Here is a 25,629-nt window from a genome sequence, read left to right on the forward strand (position 1 = left end):
TGTAACCCTATTCTCCATCACTGAACATCTGCTAGCAACAATATTCCTCACATTCATTTCTCACAGACTCATATATTAATGCTTTTTTGCACCTAACTTTTTGTCCTAATCTTCAGACAGCCTATGGCTTATCAGCAAGGATGTATTGCAACCCATTGTTTGGTTATAGTACACTACCAGCAATGTGCAGAGTCACCTAATTTCAAACTGTGATTTTATTTATTTGTTTATGTCTGGATTAATATCAATACAGCCTGTGGTTACAATGATCTCCTTCAAATTTCAGTGCAATTCACATTTAATGTGGCCTAATAATTTAAGATAGGATTTATGGAAACAGCTGTTTAGTTCTAGCTCAATTAATTTAAACTCATTAGCAAAGATAGACTTCAGCTTATTCAAACAGACACTGTAACCTCTGATAGTCTGGGTGAAAAATGTCTGGAGGAGGAAATTGCTGGGGTCATGGTCATATCTCCCTAGGTGACACCAAAACTAGTTTTTTTTTCCAGGTGACAGACTCTTCAAGTTACTCAAATAAACTGAAAGGATTCTTTTCAAATTTGCTAAAAGTTTTAATATACTAGTCTTCCATTGCCAACAAGCAATAAATTTAATAAAAACTTCCTTGCTTGCAGTTGCCATTGCCAGCAGGTGATTTCTGCACATAAGCATGTAATATGGACCTGAAGAAAGTAGTACTATGAAATCATTGATTTTTGTGGAGGGATAGATTTTGTGGATTTCATGGTTGCATCAATCCACAAAATTAAATCCACATGAACAAGTAAAATTCCCATTAATTTTATCTGCAAAAATTAAAATCCATAAGTTCATATCCGAACACCATGGAATTCCATACCCACAAAATTTAACACTTTCCCAGTGTACCCGGTAATATTTATTGTCTCCTTACCTGCTGTCTTTGATTCGTTGCTAAGTTCCCCTCAGAATCTGCAAATCTGAAACAAAGGAAGTAAATTGTTAATTTTGCATTTCTGTGTAATCAATATTTAAATAACACTCAAAAAGTTCATTGTTTTATGCATGCTTTTCTCCTTTTTAAATGTTTAAGTGTTGCCACAGAAGCACATTGTATTGCATGTTGGTGAATGAATGTTGTTTATGCCAAGCAAAATTTTAAAATGTTTAATATAAACACCCCCTTTGCATTCCCAAACTTCCCCCTAACTCCCAGTTACAAGTTAGAAATGATCTAAGTTACCTGTAGAAAATCTAGCAGTATTTTAGGTGCAATTAAACAAAATCCAATTAACGTGGTAGTGCTAAGTTTAAAAGCTGATTAACTCAGAAAAAATATATTTATATATGTAATGAATCATGGCAATTTACTTCAGTTAATCTGGAAATTACACATTACTTAACGAAAAGACAAAATAATGTAAGATTACTACATAAATCAGGTTGGCAGCCACTGTCAGTGTACAAAAACAAATTAATTAAGATACTGTAAAATTTTATAAAGACACCAGAAAAGCAAAATTTATGGGAAAGTTTTGCCTTTAGTTTTCATTAAGTTCTGCACTACATTTTTGGTACATTTTTTCAGTGTTTTGTGGTAGCCAGCCTTTCTGTACTTCCAGTACTTTGATTAAGATACCCGCTTCTTGCCATTATTTTTGCATTTCTGTGAAAATGGGCATAGGCACATACTTTAAGTGCCTAAAGGAGCCTACCTCAATGGATTGAAAAGAAATGGTTGATGATTCAGGAAAATGTTAACACTTGGGAGACTGGGTTTGCCAGAATGTGCTGCCACTATGAATAATTCGTTGTTCTTGCATTCCTATTTGTAGGTGTTCCAACGCTATGCATGTATGTTAAAGTTTTTAACCAAATACAATACTGTAACAGGTGGTCCACCCACAACACTCAAAATGATATCGGGAATATAATTTTCAGTGAACTTACAGGATTTCTCTTTGGTGGATTGAAAGAGTTGCAAGGCTGTTAGTTTTAAAACTTTTGACTGTACCTTTGTGTTATTATTGTTATTATTAATGAAGTATTATTATCATTGCACTTTTATGTTATCACTGTTATTATTAATGAACTGTTATTTTCATTGCACTTTTATGTTATCACTGTTATTATTGATGAACTGTTATTTTCATTGCACTGTTACATTATTATTATTGATGAAATGTTATTATCATCACACCTATACACTATTACTGTTATAATACATGACATATTATTATCATTGCAATTATTATTGTTATTATTGATGATTTTGTTCTCATCATTGCACCTTAAGTTATTATTTAGTATGTTATCATTAATGAATTGTTATTTTCTTTACAATGTAACATTATCATTAAGTACAAAACATTGATATGATACAGACTTTATATACATATATTCTATAGAACAAAAAATGCATATAGATACCATAGTAATGAACTGTTGTTTAAAGAATATTACCATTGGCAATTAACCCCGACTTAAGATGTACCTCTTGATTGATACACATTTTCCTACAAACATCTTAATGGTGCATATTTTGGCAAATGTTCACATAACCAAGCCTATTCAAGTATCTACTACTGATAGCTATCTAAAGAAAACTAATTCTTTATAAAAAAATTATGCTTTGAAGGAGAAACATTCAATAAAGTTCAGCTTGGGACCTGTGGTTTAAATTAATAACACTTACAGACTTTATAAATATTAGGCTAACTAAAAAAAGCATGAATGGTTGGCATTTTTCTTTAAAGACAATGCACAAAAATGTTGTATCTTGTTTTTTATTCATATGCAGTTACAATAGCTTTGCCCTCAGTCCTCATATTACTTATTAAGTACTCATTAAATTTTCTGCATTGAAGCAAAATTGAAAATTGGGAAGCGTTATGATTCTTGAAAAATTGCTGGTATGAAATTTTGCAGTTTTAGGACAAAAAAAGCTATTTAGTGCTGGACATGAATTCATTTTGATTTCAAACATTAATTTTCTTATTTCTTGGTCTAGACATACTTCCACTGATTAAGTTAAGATTTCATGAAAACTGTATGCTAATGATAGCAGAAGATAAACCAGTATAATATACTGAAAAATATTGTGTTACAATTTTATGTTCCTCTTTGGGTTTCTAAACAATAGAAGAAATCACAAGTGTTCCTTGGGAACTAATTTTCATGGATTTTGCTGCATCAGTCCAAGCAAATAAGCAAAACTCCCAATCATTCTATTATGAAAATGGGAATTTAGGCTATTTCTTGAGGATATGAATTTGAGCCACACCATAAGAAAACCAACATAGTGCATTTGCTACAAGCAAGGAACAAGACCAGCCTGCGTACCCGCACAGTCTGGTCAGGATCCACGCTGTTTGCTAATGATTTCTCTAATTGCAAAAGGCTTTGAAAGTGAACAGCATGGATCCTGACCAGACTACAAGGATGCGCAGGCTGGTCTTGTTCCTTGCTTGTAGCAAATGCACTATGTTGGTTTTCTCATGGTGCGGCTCAAATTCATATCCTCAAGAAATAGCCTTTCCGTGCAAAATGACAATATATAATGACCGAGAATTTAAATGATTTTACAGCAACATAAATATATGACTTTGGAGACAACAGTCAACATTATGTTCTGATTTAATGCAACAAGATTTCAATTATCAACATTTGGTAAGGAATAACAGATACTGAATCAACCTATTTATACTACCATACCAGTTCTATCATGCAAAAGAAAAAGTAAATTTTAAAATACTGTGAAACCATTTGATTAGAATCATGGGCATGCAATTTCATGGTTTTGGCTTAAATTTTGGGGATATGAATTCATGAATTTCTGTTTTTGAAGGTAAAAAGAATGGCGATTTTATTTTTTGTTGTCATTCAATAGATGAAACCAAAAACCAATAAAAATTAACCAGCTGCCCCAACAAATATTCTTATGATTTCACAGCAATAGTTTTGGAATCATTAAAACTTGTTTTACCTTCATCTAAAATATCATTTTCATACTAATAATCTTGTTTCTATTTTCGTACTAAAATATCATATTATTTTTGTAAAACACTTAATCATTTTTTAATTTTACGAGAACTTAAGAAGAAGTTTAATTATCAGAAGCCATTTCGTATATAACAAAGTAGAAGTTAAAGGAGTTTTATACATTTTAATAACAAAAAAACTCATTGGATGAAAATAAAAAGAACTTTAAAATACACTAAACTGCTCTATGTGCTTCATATGCAGTTACATGAAGTAATGAAAAATGTTATTGCTGATTGTGTCCCGATCATTTTATAAGATATAATCCTTCAGTCTGGCTCCAAGCCTAGGCAGAAACAGAGATTAAATCAAGGAGATTATCTCAGTGGATAATCCCCCTGCCAGCTTCCCAGGGAGTCCTCTTATAAGCGCTAATCCACTCTGCAACTCTTCAGAAAGGAGGTAAATTAAAGTCTGTACAAATCTCTAAAAAAACATCTCACTATGTCAGAACAGCTGTCCATAAACCTTTAGCCTCTGTATTATTGATGAGAAAACAAGTTTAATGTTGTTTTTTAATCATTTCCCATGTGCAAATGTGAAAAACACCTTAAATTACCACAAAAAAAGATTGTTTCCTCTCTCAGCATTGTTTTTTACCATCTCTAAAAGTATTTCAGTTTCATATTTAACTGACAGCTTCCCAACATGAAAAAGAGGGGGAGTAGGGTGAGGGATCCAATATGATTTAATTAACCATTAGATTTTCCTTCTTTAGCATTTACAATGGACTTCACTATCATATTATTTAATATGCAAGGAAAATCATTTCTGTACAGTTACGTGCCAAAACAATTTCATTATGCCATTCTGACATATCTTGAACTAAGTGCTCTACAGGGCTACAGAAATACTAAAATTGCACAAATTTGTGATTTATATACTTTTATATTGACATTTTGTAAGCCTACAAACTTTGGCTAATTTTTCCCATCTATAATCATTAACATCAATGGAATGTCACAAATGCAAAATCTGTTTGTTCTTTACAGAATTCATTGTATTCATATTTTGAGTAAAAAAGTATTAAAACTGATATATATGTAAAAGAAAGTAATAATAATCCCTTTTTCAAAGTATTAATTTATTCAATAAATGCTTGTGAAATAAACTGATAAAAGTGCAGTTATAGAGATTTATTATCAAAAAAATTGCATTATAAAAGTCTTTACGAAAAAATGTATAGAAGTCTTTGGGGGAAAATGTATAGAAGTCTTTGGGAAAGTAATGTATACAAGTCTTTGGGAAAAAATGTACCCATATAGGTCTTTGGCGAAAAATGTATAGAAGTCTTTGGGGGAAAATGTATAGAAGTCTTTGGGAAAATATGCAGAAAAATCATTTTATGACCTTACATTTGGCATGTAACTGTAGATTAAAATAATTTTTGCATCAAGATGTTGAAACTATTTTCTCACACACAACTATCTTTCCCAATATACACTGTTGATGATTTATTCTGCAGTAGCTTTTCAACCAGAAAGAAAAGTCATTATCTCAATAAGCTAATAATAATTTCTATTTAATATTTAATTACTATAAAATTAACTTAGATATATCATTGTGCAAAAAAAGATGAAGTCAAGAAATTGAACAAGAGAACAGTTGACATTTTAACAAAATGTATTATTAGATGCAATATAGTTGCATTAAATTATCTCCGCGACTGTAAATTACTTTAACCTTCACGTTTACCCGAGCAAAAATGTTGTAACTCATGCAGAAAATATAGCACCTCTATAATACTCTATAATACATCAATGACAAAACAGTTAATTTCATTTTTTTTTAATTTAAAATGCATTATGCATGAAGTTTTGTTTCTTTTTTTTTGTACAGGAAATATAAAGTTTAAGAGCTGACAAAATTTTTGAATTGTTAAATGCAACAGGTGGTTATAGTGTTACATTTTGACGATTTGATACAGGCCATGTAATATACAGTTTGTTTCTACATCATAGGTTGAATATTTTTCTTTTTTGCTCAGCTTAAAATGGGGGGCAGTAGCTAAGAGATATAATGAATGTACGAAAACCAAATATCAAAGCAGAGGCCTGAAAATCAAAAGACTTATCACTTTGTTTCCAAAATATTTGTTTCAACAAACCCTGTAGGCAGTTGAATCTTTTCCAAAAGGTTATAACTGCAACTGTCTAAAGGCTAAGATACAGGTATTTAAATAACTTTACTTCTTTCTACCAAGCATTATTGCACAAAACTGACATATTTGTGCAAACTCAGCATTTTCTCCTTTTACAAGTTCACAGTACATGCAGGAGTACAAGACTGCCTTAGTTATGCCACTGGTTCTAATATCATTTTCTTTTTAAAAAAAAGCAACGGATGAGGATGTGTATAAAATATCAAAAACATAAGTCTGTATTATCTAAGCTGGCATTCTATGAGTATGGTACGGTATAAATAAAGTATAGCAAATATACTTGAACATCTTTTTTTACTGTGTCACTAACACGGTATACAGCTACAGACAACAAAAGTGCTTTATTTATAACTTTTTACCGTGTGACTAACACGGTATATAGCTACAGACAACAAGTGCTTTATTTATAACTTTTTACCATGTGACTAACACGGTATATAGCTACAGACAACAAAAGTGCTTTATTTATAACTTTTTACTGCCTTGAATTCACTGACACACTTTTTGACTTAATTTACAAACAGACTTATTAAAAATACTTTTTAAAAAAATGTTACAAAAATGGATAAAATTCTGTCTGCGTGATCCTTTAAATGACACTGTTGAGTCCAGATCTCTGACTTCCAGATGTCAAATGACACTACATCGTACATACCATCATCTGTCCACTGAATATAATAAAGTTTATATGGAAAAAAATAAACTGAGTATTCAATCTATATGTAAGCTACAGCTTTGCATAGTAGATTTTATTTACTTTTTATCAAAAGTTAAATCATATGTACCAGCTGTATATACTGCAAAATCTCAAATATTTGCAGGGGGCTATTTTTCATGGATTTTTATGACTGTGTCAATCCCTGATGAACAAGTAAATTCCCATTCATTTTATATTCAAAATCTGAAATCCACAAATTCATGTCCCCATGAAATAGCCTTTTTTGTCTACACCATGAAATTATACCAATTAGTTAAATATAGTGTTGAATATGTTCAAAATGTACGCTAAACCTTTTTAATGAAAAAAAAAAAAGAAACCAAGTTAAAACGGAAAACTGTCAGCAATAAAGATATCAAAAATATAATGTTGAATTATATTTTACAGGAAAACTGATTTAAAATAATTTCTGGGAAAGAAAAGTGACATACTCACATATTAAGACTTCATGAATGTTTATGTTTAATTGCAATTTTATTTTGTAAATTCAAATTAACTATTACTGAAAAAATTATTTTAACTTACCATTTTAGTTATAAAATATTTTCCAAGATTTCACACGAAAAATAATTAAATTTTCACACTAAATAATCCAGACAAACAGAAATTTATTTTTCAATTACGTAAATCCACAATTTCTCTCCAAAAACACTATACTTCAAACAGTTTATCAAAATAGTCAAAATTCTTAAAATGCTTTTTTAACAAATATATTGAAATTACTTCATGCAAAACTATTAGAGTAATTAAAATAATTATTTGACGAAAAATAAATCCATTGTATTGGTTATGAACCCTATTTGTAATCTTCCACGCATGTATTCCCAAACCGAAGTGACTTGACAATCTAATGGGCAAATGGGAAAAGCGTTCAAGTCAATGTTTAGTCTCTACACTGCCTCTAAAATAACTGAACGAGACTAGTAAATAAAGCAAACGTAGCTTGTCAGTTTATCGTACTACGCTGCTAGCTGTAGTATAGTAGTAAATTCTTGTTTATGTTTTTTCTCTGTTACGAAAAAAAGTACATAATGTCATAACGTTTTTGCAAGGTGGTAGATATATCTGGCCTGAATTGTTTGCTAGGTGGTAATAGTTTCTGACCAGCATTGTTCGCTAGGTGGGTTCATGTGTCTGACCTGCATTGCCCACATCAGTGTTTTGTCCAAAGTACAGATTTGATAAAAGAATTAAGTCAGAATTCTATCATTTAATTGGTTTATAGAATTTTTTTTATTCAAAATGATTTAAATCTGGATTTTTTCTTTTAATTGGTTTATATAATCGACTAAAGTTTAAACTTTTGAGATGTAAGATTTTTTGTGGGATATCTTTTTCTATCAGAGGTGTGTCTTTAAGTACAAAAATGATTTAAGTAAATTAATCTGGTTGCTCTGTTACAAAGACACTGTGAATATTATACATATAGCTAAAACTCAATTATTTGATTTTGTTGCCAATATAATGAGAATGAAAAAAAGTCGTATTTATATAAAATATCTATGAAATTGATAAAACAATTTTATCATGCATGTTCAACTATTGTTTTTTGGAAAACAATATTAACAGGTTTAAACCAAATTATTGTGTTTTAGTCCGGCTACCTACTAATCTTCTTTTTTTTTTTGAAAAAATAATTTCTTATACATTCTGACTTCATCAGTCTAGAAGAGAAGGGACATAATTATACAAATCCGAGTAGCCTCAGGAGTTATCTCCTGTGAAGACTATATAAACTCTGTGAACAACACCTGTGAGGAGGAACAGCCTCTCTCTATAGGCCAACAATTTTGCCCATGAAATGGAATTTTTATATGAAATTAACCTATCCCATGCAACAACCTCTGCACAACAAACACATTTCAATCATTTTTCTGTTTTTCCCTTCAGACTGATGGTGTCAAATTTATTAACTTATTTTAGAAAATAACAAAATACACAGAATATATAATTTTCCAACTTTGAAGCATTTTGCTGATTTTTACACATTTTATAAAATGACATTATCAACTGATTTATACTCTTTTAATGATGTATTTTAAATACATGCAAAACTTATGAATATATAAATGCAAATTTGATCATCATCTACTCAAAAAAGCATATCATTTTATTAACATGGCAAACGCTAATTCATAATGACTCCACATTCAATTAAAGGAGTATGCAATATCAATTTGTTTATAACAGGTAGCAATATCTTTTTATCAACAAAAATCTGGGTATGGTTCAAGGTACAGCTAAATTTCTTCTATTTTAAATCAAATTTTTACTGTTTCACTAAAGCAACAGAAAGCTTTACCTACATACAATTATTTTGCATCAAATATTAACTGTGTGACCAATGCACTATATATATAGTAGCATATACATGCAGTATTTTACTTTTTTTACTGCATGACTGAAACAAATGAAATCTAAGCATACACACTTATTTTACATCAAATGCTTACTGCATAACTGACACACTAGAAAGCTCTGTATACACACAGTATTTTAAATCAAATGTTTACTGCATAACTGACACACTAGAAAGCTCTGTATATACACAGTATTTTGCACCAATGCTAACTGTGTGACTGACACACTAGAAAGCTCTGTATATACACAGTATTTCATATCAATGCTAAATGTGTGACTGACGCACTAGAAGCTCTGTACACACACAGTATTTTACATAAAATGTTTACTGCATAACCGACACACTAGAAAGCTCTGTATACACACAGTATTTTGCATCAATGCTAACTGTGTGACTGACACACTAGAAAGCTCTGTATACACAAAGTATTTTACATCAATGCTATCAACTGCATGACTGAAACAAATGAAATCTAAGCATACACACTTATTTTACATCAAATGCTTACTGCATAACTGACACACTAGAAAGCTCTGTATCACACAGTATTTTAAATCAATGTTTACTGCATAACTGACACACTAGAAAGCTCTGTATATACACAGTATTTTGCACCAATGCTAACTGTGTGACTGACACACTAGAAAGCTCTGTATATACACAGTATTTCATATCAATGCTAAATGTGTGACTGACGCACTAGAAGCTCTGTACACACACAGTATTTTACATAAAATGTTTACTGCATAACTGACACACTAGAAAGCTCTGTATACACACAGTATTTTGCATCAATGCTAACTGTGTGACTGACACACTAGAAAGCTCTGTATACACAAAGTATTTTACATCAATGCTATATGTGTGACTGACACACTTGAAAGCTCTGTATACATACAGTATTTTACATCAATGCTAAATGTGTGACTGACACATTAGAAAGCTCTGTATACACAAAGTATTTTACATTAATGCTAAATGTCTGACTGACACACTAGAAAGCCCTGTATACACACAGTATTTTACATCAATGCTAAATGTCTGACTGACACACTAGAAAGCCCTGTATACACACAGTATTTTACATCAATGCTATATGTGTGACTGACACACTTGAAAGCTCTGTATATATACAGTATTTTACATCAATGCTAAATGTGTGACTGACACATTAGAAAGCTCTGTATACACACAGTATTTTGCATCAATGCTAAATGTGTGACTAACACACTGGTATTCTACATCAATGCTAACTGTGTGACTGACACACTAGAAAGCTCTGTATACACACAGTATTTTACATCAATGCTAAATGTATGATAAATGCCAATGGTGTGACTGACGCGCTAGAAAGCTCTGTATACACACAGTATTTTACATCAATGCTAAATGTGTGACTGACACACTAGTATTTTACATCAATGCTAACTGTGTGACTGACACACTAGAAAGCTCTGTATATATACAGTATTTTACATCAATGCTAATTGTGTGACTGACTCACTTGAAAGCTCTGTATACACACAGTATTTTACATCAATGCTAATGGTGTGACTGACACACTAGTATTTTACATCAATGCTAAGTGTGTGACTGACACACTAGAAAGCTCTGTATACACACAGTATTTTACATCAATATTAATGGTGTGACTAACACACCAGTATTTTACATCAATGCTAAATGTGTGACTGACACACTAGAAAGCTCTGTATACACACAGTATTTTACATCAATGCTAATGGTGTGACTAACACCCTAGTATTTTACATCAATGCTAAATGTGTGACTGACACACTAGAAAGCTCTGTATACACACAGTATTTTACATCAATGCTAAATGTATGATCAATGCCAATGGTGTGACTGACGCGCTAGAAAGCTCTGTATACACACAGTATTTTACATCAATGCTAAATGTGTGACTGACACACTAGAAAGCTCTGTATACACACAGTATTTTACATCAATGCTAATGGTGTGACTAACACACTAGTATTTTACATCAATGCTAAATGTGTGACTGACACACTAGAAAGCTCTGTATACATACAGTATTTTACATCAATGCTAATGGTGTGACTAACACACTAGTATTTTAAACCAATGCTAAATGTGTGACTGACACACTAGAAAGCTCTGTATACATGCAGTATTTTACATCAATGCTAATTGTGTGACTGACACTAGAAAGCTCTGTATACAGACAGTATTTTACATCAATGCTAATTGTGTGACTGACACTAGAAAGCTCTGTATACAGACAGTATTTTACATCAATGCTAATTGTGTGACTGACACTAGAAAGCTCTGTATACATACAGTATTTTGCATCAATGCTAATTGTGTGACTGACACACTAGAAAGCTCTGCATATATACAGTATTTTACATCAATGCTAACTGTGTGACTGACACACTAGAAAGCTCTGTATACACACAGTATTTTACATCAATGCTAAATGTGTGACTGACACTAGAAAGCTCTGTATATACACAGTATTTTACATCAATGCTAAATGTGTGACTGACACTAGAAAGCTCTGTATACAGACAGTATTTTACATCAATGCTAATTGTGTGACTGACACTAGAAAGCTCTGTATACAGACAGTATTTTACATCAATGCTAATTGTGTGACTGACACACTAGAAAGCTTTGCAAATATACAATATTTTACAGACTTCACAAATGTTTCTATGAAACACTGTCTTTCATTTTGTTTTTACATTTTATTTAAAACTGCTATTTAATAAACCAAATAAAAACCACGTAGGATAAACAATGTTTAATTTTGTTGATTCTTTCTTGTCAGTGCAATAGCACATAGGATAAACAATATTTATTTTTGTTGATCCCTTGTGAGAGGGTCACCTAAGCAACATTTATGTAATTTCATTTTTCAACTGTACATATTGGTTAAAAATTTGTCTAAAAATTGTTGGACCGGTGGCAGACAGACAGTCTGAAAATGAAAGGTGCAATAGCTGCATAAAAGTGCAGGTTAACGACACATTTTAATCAAGTTTAATATAATCAACAACCATACAATTTAATTATACTGCTTGAAATTGTATCATACCAGTTTTGTTGCTATGTTAAAGACTACTTCAATGGAGATAGTCGCTGACTGATGGACATAAGTTAAAGATGGGATGGAATGAGAAAGTCACAGGCGGTGGAGGGAGAGAAGATGGACAAAACAGTACGTCAACTCAACAGTTAATATACTACTTCTCATAAATAACCAAGATTTGAAAACTTCTTTTAAATTAAAACTTTTTAACGGGTCCTTAGCAGACTCAATGGGCGCTCCCATGTGTTGTTGCAAAGTACAATAGAAATATCTCCGATCACGATCTTTTTTTCACATGGGATAACAATATAATATCAGATCGTTTCTATGATTACATTCACTAATCATGTCAAAAACTTATATCTTGGCTTAGATTTTCATTCATGTTATTTCGATATTTGCTCTTGGGACGTCATCTGAAAAGGAAATCTCACCAGTACAGGAAGCTATTAGCATAAGTGGCTGAAACTCCGTATCGGAATAAAATGTTACATAACGTGCTACATATAAATTCAGTTAATTTATTAATGTCATTCTGAATTTATCTAAATTGGTTCCATTTGCTTTATAACTTTAAAGCTCATAAAACTGGTAAAAAAATCACTGATTCTAGAAAAAAAAATTGTCTTGTTCTGTAACACACTCGGCCTTTTAATTTAACTCCAGCGGTATTATTGCTGTTGCATGAGTTTTCTCCTTTTTTTGCAAGAAAATTTTCATTGAGTGCATTAATCTTTGTGGAATATGTAGTGTGTTGCAAATTTCACTCCAATACAAAACCAACGGATATTGCTCCCGTGAAATCTGAGGGAAAGCCAGATAGGGCAAAGCTACAGCCTTACGATATTAAATTATAAAACTTACGATATTAAATTATAAAACTTACGTACACTACACTTAAATTTAAAACAAAATCATATGTTAAAGTACGTACTTTGGGAGGGAAAGTGGGTAGGACGTTTCCATAAAATATGAAAGTAATTGCATTTAAAATTAAGAACAATAAACAGATATTTAACCACCTGATGATCTTAATCAGAAACATATGTTTTTTGAAAGTTAAAATGACCTTGTAGAAAAGATATGATTTTACCCTCTGGTATAACACATGTTAAACATTTAACAAACACCTTTAAGGCAAAAAATATCTGTGGTTAACAAATCAAATCATTTTATAAAGTCATGAATCAGCTGTTATTTATAATATTACAAAATTTAAAAGTCTCCATAATAATCTAGACTTGAAATGATGTAATTATTCTTATTTTTGGGTGTTTTTTTTTCTTTCCTTTCTTTGTTTTGTTTTTTGCCATGCTGAATGCAAGATTTGTCAAACGTATTTCAGTTCTCTAGTAGTGTTGCATTAATTTCGTGTTAGGTATTTAGTGAAGTAAACTAATATTCCTGGATTCTTAACAAGTATTAACCTATTCTCTGTAAGTAACTGACAATTCCCCTGCATGAATATTCAGTGGGAGGCCAAGTAACTTTAGAGGTAGTGCCTTCAGTCACATAAAATATTCGCCTCACACAAGACTCAAACCTTCACCTCATCCGCTGGACTCCAATCTTCAATCTTGTTATTGCAAGCCTGTGGTGTACTTAATTATAAGCAAATGTAAAACATCTACTTCAAAATGCAGACATTGAAATTAACTGATAGAACATCAGAAAACAACTTCTTTTGAGCTGGTTAGGGTAAATATATTTTCAACTTATGTCAGCCCACATTCAGATTTTTTTTTCAAGTATTTACTAAATTATATAATCATTATCAATCGTAATTCATTGGTAGATCACTCCATTTCCAATAATGTGCAAGTCCATGAGAAAAAAAGCTCCGATCATTTTTGTTTCCTGTCTGAGAGACTCCAAAACAACTTCAAAAACCTTGTAGTATATGTGAGCGAAATTCGGTGAAATCATTAAGTTGTTTTTGTCATAAGCAACAATTTCTTCACCGCTCTCTAACATAATGTTTGTGATTAATGAAACTGTTATTCTTCATATGAGAAACCTGGAACTGATTTTTCATTATGACATGCACAAACATATTTCTCAGCAAAACAATTGTCTGAAATTTGCATTAAATTTCAGCAGCTGTGTTATATGTTTTCACACTGTAGAAAAAGCTCTACAAAATTTTACATCAACATAATTTATATACATTTATAAACCATTGAGTTATGTTATAATCCTTGGATAAGAGTCTGAGATTATAAACCTAAGTTAGGAAACCAGTCTATGATTCCAGCATTTGATTGGTTGTTTCCGAGCACAAATTTGAAACTGACCAATGGCATGGCTGCATTTGGTGACTGGTTTCCAAACTCATTTTACATAACCTCAAATCAAAGACGTCTGTCCAGAAATACCATATTATCATCTGCTCAAGAATAATATCAACAAACAACAACATAATTATTAAATTGACCCCCCTCTCCCCCACCAAAAAAAAACATATTTCAATAAAGGCATATAAACTGAATTGATAAATATGAATGAATTCTTTGTTGTAATGATGCATATCCCATATAGTTGGTGCTTAATGGTAAAATAAATGATGTTATTGGATAACTTTACTGTAAAAATGTGCATTTTCAAATTTAAGCTTGATTGGTTGTAAAGAATTTAACTGATGGATGATTGTCATCTATAAATAGGTTACAAATATAATTAAAAACATCTTACATATCCATCAAAATGCATAAATAACTTCAGCTCAATTAACACATCACCGAATTTAGGTCTGTCAGTGGTTGCCATTTTTTTTTATTTTGGACCTTGGTTTTTTAAAAACCCATTAATCTCACTATACATTTATCAATACTATAAAGCGACACAATAAAGTGCCATAGTAACTAACATTTGACAAACATTAGGCAGTAAAATGGTATTAAAAAAAGTTCAGCCAACTAAGAAATGACTTTTTTTTTTCTTTTTTTTTAAAAAGCTTTTAAAATAAAAAAAAATGATCAGTTATACTCTTTTTTTTTTTTACCTTATAAGTTACAGAAAAAAATGTGGTCATAACAGGAAGCAGAAATGGAATTAATTTTAAAAAAAGCTTTAAGGTGCTTCAAGTCAACTCTAGTACTTTAAAAATTCATCCTTAATTACAAAAAATACTGACACAAGCGCGGAGTCTCAATGACTCTGTTATAAAATCTCGAATAAATTAAAAAAAGAACGTCCTGGATAAAAAATTGTTATATCCATTTTCATTGCATCATAAATCGTAACATAAAACATGACCTAGAAGTCGTATTAGGTAGTAATACGTTGACCTTTTATCTGTTCGGTTATATTAAACCAACATTTACTTTCCGCACCTTACAGCTTCATTCATCTTTTTCAAAGTGTTGCAGACAGTAATCAAATGTAGCATGTTGATTTAATATCCCCCGTGACATCTCCCCGGCCCTATGATCAGTGATGATATAGAACATATAATACAGTCTAATAGCAATAAAATTCAATTATCGTGTAATAAAATACAACATAAAAGTTCACCTCATAAAAACACTGAGCAGTATGTGAGATAATTAAAAGTAATTAAACTGAAGAAATAAGGTAAGTGCTTTTTTTATGGAAGAAATATCTTTTAAAACGCCATGGATTATCACCCTCTACTTCACTTCAGTTATTTCGCACCTTTTTTGGAAAGTCATCCTACGGTGACCTAGAATCTTCATTTTGTACAAAAATCTCACCAAAACATGTCAACAATTTCCCAAAAACTCAAAGTTCACATCACTGGCTCTAACAACCCTTTCTAGGTTTTCTTCAGGCAGTGTTGTCCAACTTTCACTAAAGTTTCAACTTTTGCTGCTAAGTGTTCTACCAGTTATCTGAACATTACTGAAACAACTAACTACTGCACCTCCTGTCAACAAAAGTTCAATCTCAGTTTCAGTTTGAGCCTGACATCAGGCTGTGCTTTCCATCTACTGTTTCAGCAGCTGCTAAATTTTCTTCTGTTATCTGAAACAACAATTGGGAGTTGAAAGCTAATTTATAAAACTAATCAAGAAAACAATGACATACATTAGTACAATCAACATTTAAACACTATCCTAGTCTTTTTTATTACATAAAAATTATATGAGAAATCTTAGTGTGTAACAAATTTTCCTTATCAAACTTGTTTTTATGGATCAAACTTGCTTTAATGTTGTTACTTCTATTTTATCTTATTAACAACCAAATTTCTGCATTTGAACACTCTTTAAATTTAAACTTCCTCTTTAATCAAAATATTACATAAAAAGAGGACACAGCCTGACAAGTTCTTTCAGGTGTACATTTTGTACTTACTTTTTTTTTACTAAATTTTTTCATCAAGACAAGTTTTCAAAATATTTCAAAGCCCTGTAATCTTGTACATTTTAATTACACAATGTCATCACTTGAACCACTAATTATAACAGTAAATTAGGTAAGCCCAAATGAGCAACAAAGACTCCATGTCAGGACATAGGGCTGAAAAGAGAATATGACACGTCTACTGTTTCAACTTGAAAATTTATGACCATTTCAGATATCACTGCACAAAATAATATGACCTTCAAAGAAACTCCAAACCTCAGTCGCAATAATACTTGCACTTGCACTGAAAGAACATAAGTTAAAAATTCCAACCCCTCGACTGATTATTGGTAATTTAAATGCTTTAACCAGCATGGAAAGCACATTAGATCCCAGTGTGGAGGGCAAAATGTATATCCTAATGCAATAATTAAGCAGTTTTTCTCTACCTTGAAATATGATTTGTTCCTCAACTGAATTCATTGGAGAAGTTGTCAGTTTCTTGTGTAGAAGAAGGCAGAACTGAAACAGAATCCAGGAACACTGGGTAGCTCTACTTACATAACTGAAATACTCCGCAGAAAGGCCATTACTGATTATATAAAATCTGGTAAGGATACAAATGAACTGAAGAGAACTGTATGATATTCTATCATGTTCAAATTGGCAAAGAAGCTGACAGGCATTTGGTCTGTGATATATTAAATCATTAACTGAAACTAAGAAATAGGCCCATATTTTAGTTCACTGAAACTAAATAATATTCATAAAATTCAATAAAACAGCCATTCAATGAAATTTTATTCTTTGTAATGTTAACTGCTTTACAAAACACACTGCTGCCAATTTAACATACTGCATTATTGCCAGCCTTTCTTCCCCCCATAATTTCCCCAAAAACCATTTTGAATAATTACAGTCAGACACCATCAGCACACAGTGGTCAACCTGCCAGACACAGACAAGGGGACTCCACTATCTGCATGTTTATTGTCAAATTATCTTGTAACTACCTTCATACTACCTGCTAATTTGACAGGTTTGCATGTTTGTATTTGTAATTATCCATCAGGACCATATCATCCACATCTAGAGCAACCACTGCCACAGCAAATAGGTTCAGGTGTTTTTTCTTCTCTGTCTATGTTATGAAGTAAACTTTTAATGTTTTAATGCAGGTGGATGTTCCTTTTTGTTCACAACTTGGTAATTGGTTCTAATTATGTGATAAATGAACACATGCCAATGAAGTAATTTCTGGACCTCCAGGTTGAACAAAAAATGCATAGCAGAGAGTCTGAATTCCTTTTTAGTAATACAAGGCAAACTTTATAAAATGGAGTGCACTGCTTAATTGATATCTGTTTCTTTTAGCTTGATGAATCTTAGTTACAGCCTGAGTGAGACTAACAGTCCAAACACTTCAGTACCTTATCTGTTGTTTCTGAGAGCATCTTTATGTTGCACACTGAGACTGGTTTCTAAACTTATTTTTGCAACCATGGAGCCACTTACTGGTGTCATATGAGCAGGTACTAGATAAGAAGATAAGACCACAATAGTATTTAGACCCATAACACCCAGTTTGACTTGTCTGGACATTAACTGCTCCAACTATTTCCCTCTAATACATAACAGAATATCATCAAATTCTGTATTTTAACAGAAACTTTGCCAGGCATGAAATCTTTAGTTAAACCTTAGCAGTCACCTGTATCAAGCAGCCACTTACCTGCAGCAGTTAACTTTCCAGATAGATATTTTATTCTAATTTCAACTTGTCTTAAGCAACCATGTGTCTTAAACAGCCAGACTGTGTCACTCTCTAAGCTGGGTTCTTACAGACAGACTGTATCACTCTCTAAGCTGGCTTCTTACAGACAGACTGTGTCACTCTCTAAGCTGGCTTCTTACAGACAGACTGTGTCACTCTCTAAGCTAGCTTCTTACAGACAGACTGTGTCACTCTCTAAGCTGGCTTCTTAAAAACAGACTGTGTCACACTCTAAGCTAGCTTCTTAATACAGGTTTGACTTCAGTTACAGTACAACAGCACCTCCATGGAGCAAATACCTCCCTGAAAAGACAAATACATTCTCTACCATTAGAGGTAATTGAATACAATTCCTTTCAATACCTGCCTATAAACACAAACGTTTGACAAAATACATACACAGTAAAAACTAGAAGATGCTTTTGTAGAGAAGCGCATGTCTCCCCAAATGTATAGTCATATAGGAAAGAAGTCAATAGGGGAGCAAAAGTCATAGAGACACTGATGGTTGGCTGCAATAGGGATTATCTACTTGGCATGTCCAATCATCCCACTAAATTTCAACATTCTGGGCCTAGTGGTTCTAAAGTTATGAATTGGAAACGGTTTTCCATGTTCAGGCCCCTGTGACCTTGACCTTTGATCGAGTGTCCCCAAAATCAGTAGGGGTCATCTACTCTGCATGTCCAATCATCCTATTAAGTTTCAACATTCTTGGTCAAGTCCTTCTCAAGTTATTGATTAGAAAGAGTTTTCTATGTTCAGGCCCCTGTGACTGTGAACTTTAATAGAGTGGCCCCAAAATGATAAGGGTCATCTACACTTTAAGTCCTATCACCCTATGAAGTTTGAAGGTTCTAGGTCAAATGGTTCTCAAGTTATTGACCGGAAATGGATTTCCATGTTCTGTCCACTGGAACCTTGACCTTTATTAGAGTGACCCCAAAATCAATAGTGGTTATCTACTCTGCATGTCCAATCATCCTATGAAGTTGCAACATTCTGCATCAAGTGGTTCTCAAGTTACTGACCGGAAATGGTTTTCCATGTTCAGGCCCCTGTGACCTTGAGCTTTAAAAGAGTGACCCCAAAATCAATAGGGGCCATCTACTCTGCATGAACAATCATCCTATAAAGTTTAAACTTTCTGGATCAAGTGATTCTCAAGTTATTGATCGGAAATGGTTTTCCATGTTCAGGCCCCTGTGACCTTGACCTTTGATGGAGTGACCCCAAAAACAATAGGGGTCGTCTACTCCATAAGCCCTGCCAACGTATGAAGTTTGAAGGTTCTAAGTCAAATGGTTCTCCAGTTATTGATTTGAAATGAAGTGTGACGGGCGAACGGATGGACAGGGCAAAAACAATATATCTCCACTAGTGAATGGGAGACATAATAACTTCTCCTAGGAAACAACCTCTGTACTACAAACATATTCCCAGTGGCCTATACTACAGAGATAAGGCAATACAGATCAATTAAACAAAGAAAAAAACATTTTTTTTGTCCAAAGAAGTATCTAAGGAAACATAACCATAGAACTATAAATACAAATCAATCTGTATATTAGACCATGGTACACAGTTCCATCTCCACTGGGAAAACTCTGTCTTACTTTGACTATAAATGCCAGAACAAATTACAAAGTAACACAAGAAATACACCCATCAAATTCATATAAACTAAACAAACAGTGGATTAAATAATATGGAAGAACAAATGTGAAAGAGATAATATGGGTGTAGTGAAGTTGTTGCCAGAAACAACTTCAAGATAAATTCATCAAGATCAATCTTCTGATGCAACTGCATGCAACAGTGAAACTGTGTGATAAAAGGATTAATTATACATTTTATGCAAATAATAAATTCTTTTATCGGGATACGTGTTTCAGATGTAAACCAAAATATAAAGAGAATATTACATGAGTGTCTTTTTCATACTGAATTTATTAAATGAGTTGAATAAGATGATAAAAATGCGATTTTATTCTACTAGTTTAATAAATTCAATGTGAAAAGTCACAAATATAATATTCTTTTTATCACATGTAAGCTTTTCCCGCTGAAACATAAAAAATTCTACTTTCTTTACTATTATAAACAAGTCAATTTGACCAACGTCTCCTATCCACGTCAAAGCTTTATTACACTATTAGTGTATTATCATTTTATCCAATGGCTTAATTTCACTCCTGTGTCCTCAAACGTGATAAATACAATTGTAAAAATAGTACCTTATAGGAGATATTAAACACCAAAAAATCAATTTAAGTATGATATGAAAAACTGCTAAATAATTACGTCTATCAAACTAAAATTTTTACTACCATAAGTAACTACCTTAAAAAGCCATAAACTATTAATGCGTTACTTGTGATTTGGGTGTAGAAAACACATTTATTGCTCAGTCAACGTTTTTCTATCACTGTGCGAACTGAGCTTGATCCAGTCTTTGTACTCGCTATCATAAATGCTTTTAATAAATGCTATTGTGGCGGATTTCAGCCATTTTGTGTAAAAGATGAAAAACTGCTAATTAGTAGCCTTTCATGTCCTTGCGTGTCAGGGTGAAGATAATTTTATGTAGAAGATGGGTTAATTGAGAATATTACAGGATATCATTCTACTGTCACAGGCCTCCACGGCCAAGTGGTTAAGGACGCTGACTTTACAAAAATCTGCATCTCACTTGGGGGTGTAGAAGTCTTCCATGTGTGGAAGCCATCCAGGTCAGTGATTCTATACAGCAGCCGGCTCATGTCTGAAATAATACCTGGACAGGCAAGGCACCTGGGGTCTTCATCCACCATCATTGTAAATTCAGTTTTTTAGGTGGACAGCATATAATATTATATTATTTCCACATCTGTAACATAATAAAACACTTGAATCAACATTTATTATACAAAAGTCATTTTGAAAATATGGCTGGAATGTCTAGGTCTGCAGGTCTCAAATACAGAAATATCGTACATCTAATGTGTAGGACAACATTAAAAAGGGCCTTTAGAACAGTTTCATGAAGTTCCAAAAATATTCATATGAAAAAGTCCAAGGTGCACATACTCTTAGACAGGGTGAGCCCTGCCTGTGAATGCTGAATATAAACCAATACAAATGCAAATTACGTTTTCAAGTTTTATTTTCTTTACTTCTGGGAAAAGCTGAACGTAGTCTGACATCATTTTCTGTGTTGTCAAAACATACGTATGCCTCGCAAGATTGTATAACAAGAGCTGTCAAAGGAGACAGCGTGCTGGACTATTTAAATGCTTGATAGTGAAATTGGGCACATCTGAGGAAGCTGGAGCTGTCACTGGAGTGTTTAATGACTCCAATGTGGATGAAGATATTGGACAACAGTTTGAGTCTGTGTCAAAAGTATTAAGTAATAAGAGAGATAAAGATAAAGTACCGTATATGACACTATCTAAATATCAAATAAGTGTAAAAGGGGCATGGTGAATATGCAACAAAATTAAACAGAAATTCGTAGCAAAAAATGGGCATAATTTATGAAACATTGGTGCAAGAGTGATGGTCCTTGTGTCAAATGATGTGGGTGATGATGTGGAACAATTACTTTAAGTTTAAATAAATCCATTTAGTAATAACTATAGATAGAGTGAAAGTGCACCAAAACTTTAACCTGAAATTCTAAGTAACAAGGGTGCCAGAATGTCACAATATACGCCCGTCACAGCAAATTTCTTTACACTAGCACCTGTATTTGCAAATGGAATTTTAATTTGCGGTAGTAATTATTGTAATTCTTTTGTTTTTCTAAATCCACATAAAAAGTCCTTACCAGGTAGAGATACCTTAAAATACACCTAAAATTTGGAAGTAGCATCTATGTTGTACCACAGAAAAGCGGTCTTGGTTTTTCCCTACGGTCAATTATAAACAAGAGGGCCATAATGGCCCTAAATCGCTCACCTGTTATCATTGCACTTCAGGACAAGAAGGTCCTCAGAAAATATATCTAAGTCCAAAGGACAGGAACAACAAAGAAAAGAAATTTAACCAAAATGAAAAAAAAATCTTACAAGGTACAGATATGTCAAAATACACCTAAAAATTGGAGGTACCATCCATGTTGTACCACAGAAAAGTGGTCTCGGTTTTTCCCTACAGCCAATAATAAAAAAGTTACTATAAATAAGCTATTTATATTAACGTAAAAGGGAAGTAATTAAAACGAATATTATTGTAAGTGATCAAAAGAAGGATCTGCCAAATAAATCTGTTGACATAAATGAAATTTCAGATCAGTATCTTCATGAGTTACGGTGATATACCCATTTTAATTTGAAATAAAGGGAGGTAATTTGATATAAAATCAGTCCATAGTTATCTACCCTGATTGACTCAGTCCAACTAATGGCAATAATGAAATTTCAAAAAAGTCCTATAAGTACTTATTAATATAAATCCATTTTGACTACAATCAGGGGAGGTAATCAGATATAAAATAACTCTGGAACCTACGATTGGATCTGATTTGTCATGGAATCCAAGATTTATTGTTGCTGAAGACATTTTTGAAGTTTGTATCAAATAAAACCATAAATGAAGTCTCTATATGGCTGCAAAAGCCAAAATAGCCAATTTTGGACCTTTAAGGGGCTATAACTCTGGAACCCATGATGGAATCTGGTCAGTTCAAGAAAGGAATCAAGATCTTGTGGTGATACAAGTTGTGTGCAAGTCTGGTTAAAATCAAATCATAAATGAAGTTGCTATTGTGCAGACAAGGTCAAAATAGCTAATTTTGGCCCTTTCTGGGCCAAAACTCTGGAACCCATTATGGGATCTGGCCAGTTCAACAAAGGAACTGAGATCTTATGGTGATACAAGTTGTGTGCAGGTTTGATTAAATTCAAATCATAAATGAAGCTGCTATTGAGCAGACAAGGTCAAAATAGCTAATTCTGGCCCTTTCAGGGGCCATAACTCTGGAACCCATAATGGAATCTAGCCAGTTCAAGAAATCAAGAAAGGATCCAAGATCTTATAGTGATACAAGTTGTGTGCAAGTTTGGTTAAAATCAAATCATAAATGAAGCTGCATTGTGCAGACAATGTCAAAATAGCTAATTCTGGCCCTTTCAGGGGCCATAACTCTGGAACCCATAATGGGAACTGGCCAGTTGACGAAAGGAACCAAGATCTTATGGTGATACAAGTTGTGTGCAGGTTTGATTAAATTCAAACCATAAATGAAGCTGCTATTGTGCAGACAAGGTCAAAATAGCTAATTTTGGCCCTTTCAGGGGCCATAACTCTGGAACCCATAATGGAATCTGGCCAGTTCATGAAAGGAACCAAGATCTTATGGTGATACAAGTTGTGTGCAAGTTTGGTAAAAATCAAATCATAAATGAAGTTGCTATTGTGCAGACAAGGTCAAAATAGCTAATTTTGGCCCTTTCAGGGGCCATACCTCTGGAACCCATGATGGGATCTGGCCAGTTCAAGAAAGGAACCAAGATCTTATGGTGATACAAGTTGTGTGCAAGTTTGGTTAAAATAAAATCATAAATGAAGCCACTATCGTGCAGAGAAGAAATTGTGGATGGACGACGGACGATCACTAAAGCTCACCCTGTCACTATGTGACAGGTGAGCTAAAAAGTTACAATATAAGTTATTTATAGTAACAACTAAGGGAAGTAAATCTTAAAAAAAAAAAAAAAAAAAAAAAAAAAATCCTCCCCCCCAAAAATTGGAAGTCCACACAAAAATCCTTACAAGGTAGAGATAGGTCAAAATATTCAGAATTGGATGTAACATGCATGTTGTACTACAGAAAAGTGGTCTCCATTTTTCCCTACGACTAGTAATGAAAAAGTTACAATACCAGCTATTTATAGTAACAACAAAGGGAAGTAATTCTAAAGAAGGGACCTGCGGATGACACTTCGTCTCATTATGGTGTACAATTGTGCCAAGTTTCATCAAAATCTCTCCACGCATGAAGAAGAAATTCTTCGGACAAAGTCATTCTTGTATCTGACCTTTGGTGTGACCTTGACCTTAGAGCTAGGGACCTGGTTCTTGCGCATGACACTCCATCTCATGATGGTGAACAACTGTGCCAAGTTTCATCAAAATCCCTCCATGCATGAAGAAGATATGCTCCGGACAAAGTCATTCTTGAATTTGACCTTTGACCTCAAAGTGTGAACTTGACCTTAGACCTAGGGACCTGGTTCTTGCGCATGATACTCCGTCTCATGATGGTGAACAACTGTGCCAAGTTTCATCAAAATCCCTTCATGCATGAAGAAGATATGCTCCGGACAAAGTCTGTGGACGCTGCCTGCCAGGGGCGTTCCCATAATACCTGTTTTTCAAACGGGCGTATAAAAAGTGTGTGTGTGTGTGGGGGGGGGGGGGGGGGGGGGGTAATTCATGAAATACTGCACGAGTTATGGTCTTTATGTCATATGATGTGAGTGATAATGTTGAACAACTATTTTAAGTTTGAATCAAATCCTCCCTGTAATATCAGAGATATAGAGAAAATACATCAAATTTAGTAAAAGGAGAGCATAATTCATGAACAAGAGGGTCATGATGACCCTGGATCGCTCACCTGAGTAATATGAGCTACATGTTTCAAAGATCAAACTGATGATAAAATATTAAGAAAGTCAGTAGGTCACATTCATGGTCAATGAAATTCAGTTTTATGATTGGTGTGCAAAACTGTGTGTGTCATCAAAATTTCAAGGCTGTATCTTAAAAAACAAAAAAATAGGTCAGTAGGTTATATAAGGTTACAGTCAAGTGACATCATATTACTTGGGTTCATCAGGTAATTATAATTAAACAGTCTTGGAAATAGGATCAAATGATTTTTTAAGTATTTTTTCCTATATAACTCACATAGTAACTAAGTGACCCCAGGGTGGGGCCTCTTTTAACCCTAGGGGCATAATTTGAATAATTTTGGTAGAGGACTACTAGGCGATGCATCATGCTAAATATCGAAAGCATAGGTCGTATGGTTTCAGACAAGAAGATTTTTGAAGTTTTTTCCTATATAAGTCTATATAAAAATTAGGACCCCCAGGGCAGGGCCTCTTTTCACCCCAGGGGTACAATTTGAACAATTTTGGTTGAGGACCATAAGACAATGCTACAAACCAAATATCAAAGGTCTAAGTGTTGTGGTTTCAGACAAGAAGATTTTTAA

General features: G+C 33.1%; 1 protein-coding gene and 1 long non-coding RNA gene across 6 annotated transcripts in view; both read right to left on the reverse strand.

Annotated features, from left to right (window-relative positions):
* LOC123560920 (semaphorin-5A-like) overlaps window positions 1–18,094 on the reverse strand; it is a 113,762-nt gene extending 95,668 nt beyond the window's left edge. For 2 of the 5 annotated variants that reach the window (XM_053552337.1, XM_053552338.1), the window contains exons 1-5: window positions 18,079–18,094; window positions 17,673–17,789; window positions 17,098–17,170; window positions 15,995–16,324; window positions 917–962 (exon numbers count right to left, since the gene is read on the reverse strand). The gene's annotated coding sequence lies outside the window, so the exon portion shown is untranslated. Of the gene's footprint in view, window positions 1–916; window positions 963–7,427; window positions 7,849–15,994; window positions 16,325–17,097; window positions 17,171–17,672; window positions 17,790–18,078 lie in introns of those variants that run through there. The other 3 variants (XM_053552336.1, XM_053552335.1, XM_053552340.1) reach the window with 3 other exon arrangements.
* Window positions 18,095–18,592: 498 nt separating this feature from the next.
* The window catches only part of LOC128559785 (uncharacterized), a 33,146-nt gene continuing 26,109 nt past the window's right edge, over window positions 18,593–25,629 (reverse strand). Inside the window, exon 4 of the long non-coding RNA XR_008372639.1 lies at window positions 18,593–18,725. This is a non-coding gene — a long non-coding RNA (uncharacterized LOC128559785). The remainder of the gene's footprint in view (window positions 18,726–25,629) is intronic.

This window comes from Mercenaria mercenaria, chromosome 10, assembly GCF_021730395.1.
Source record: "Mercenaria mercenaria strain notata chromosome 10, MADL_Memer_1, whole genome shotgun sequence".
Taxonomy (NCBI): domain Eukaryota; kingdom Metazoa; phylum Mollusca; class Bivalvia; order Venerida; family Veneridae; genus Mercenaria; species Mercenaria mercenaria.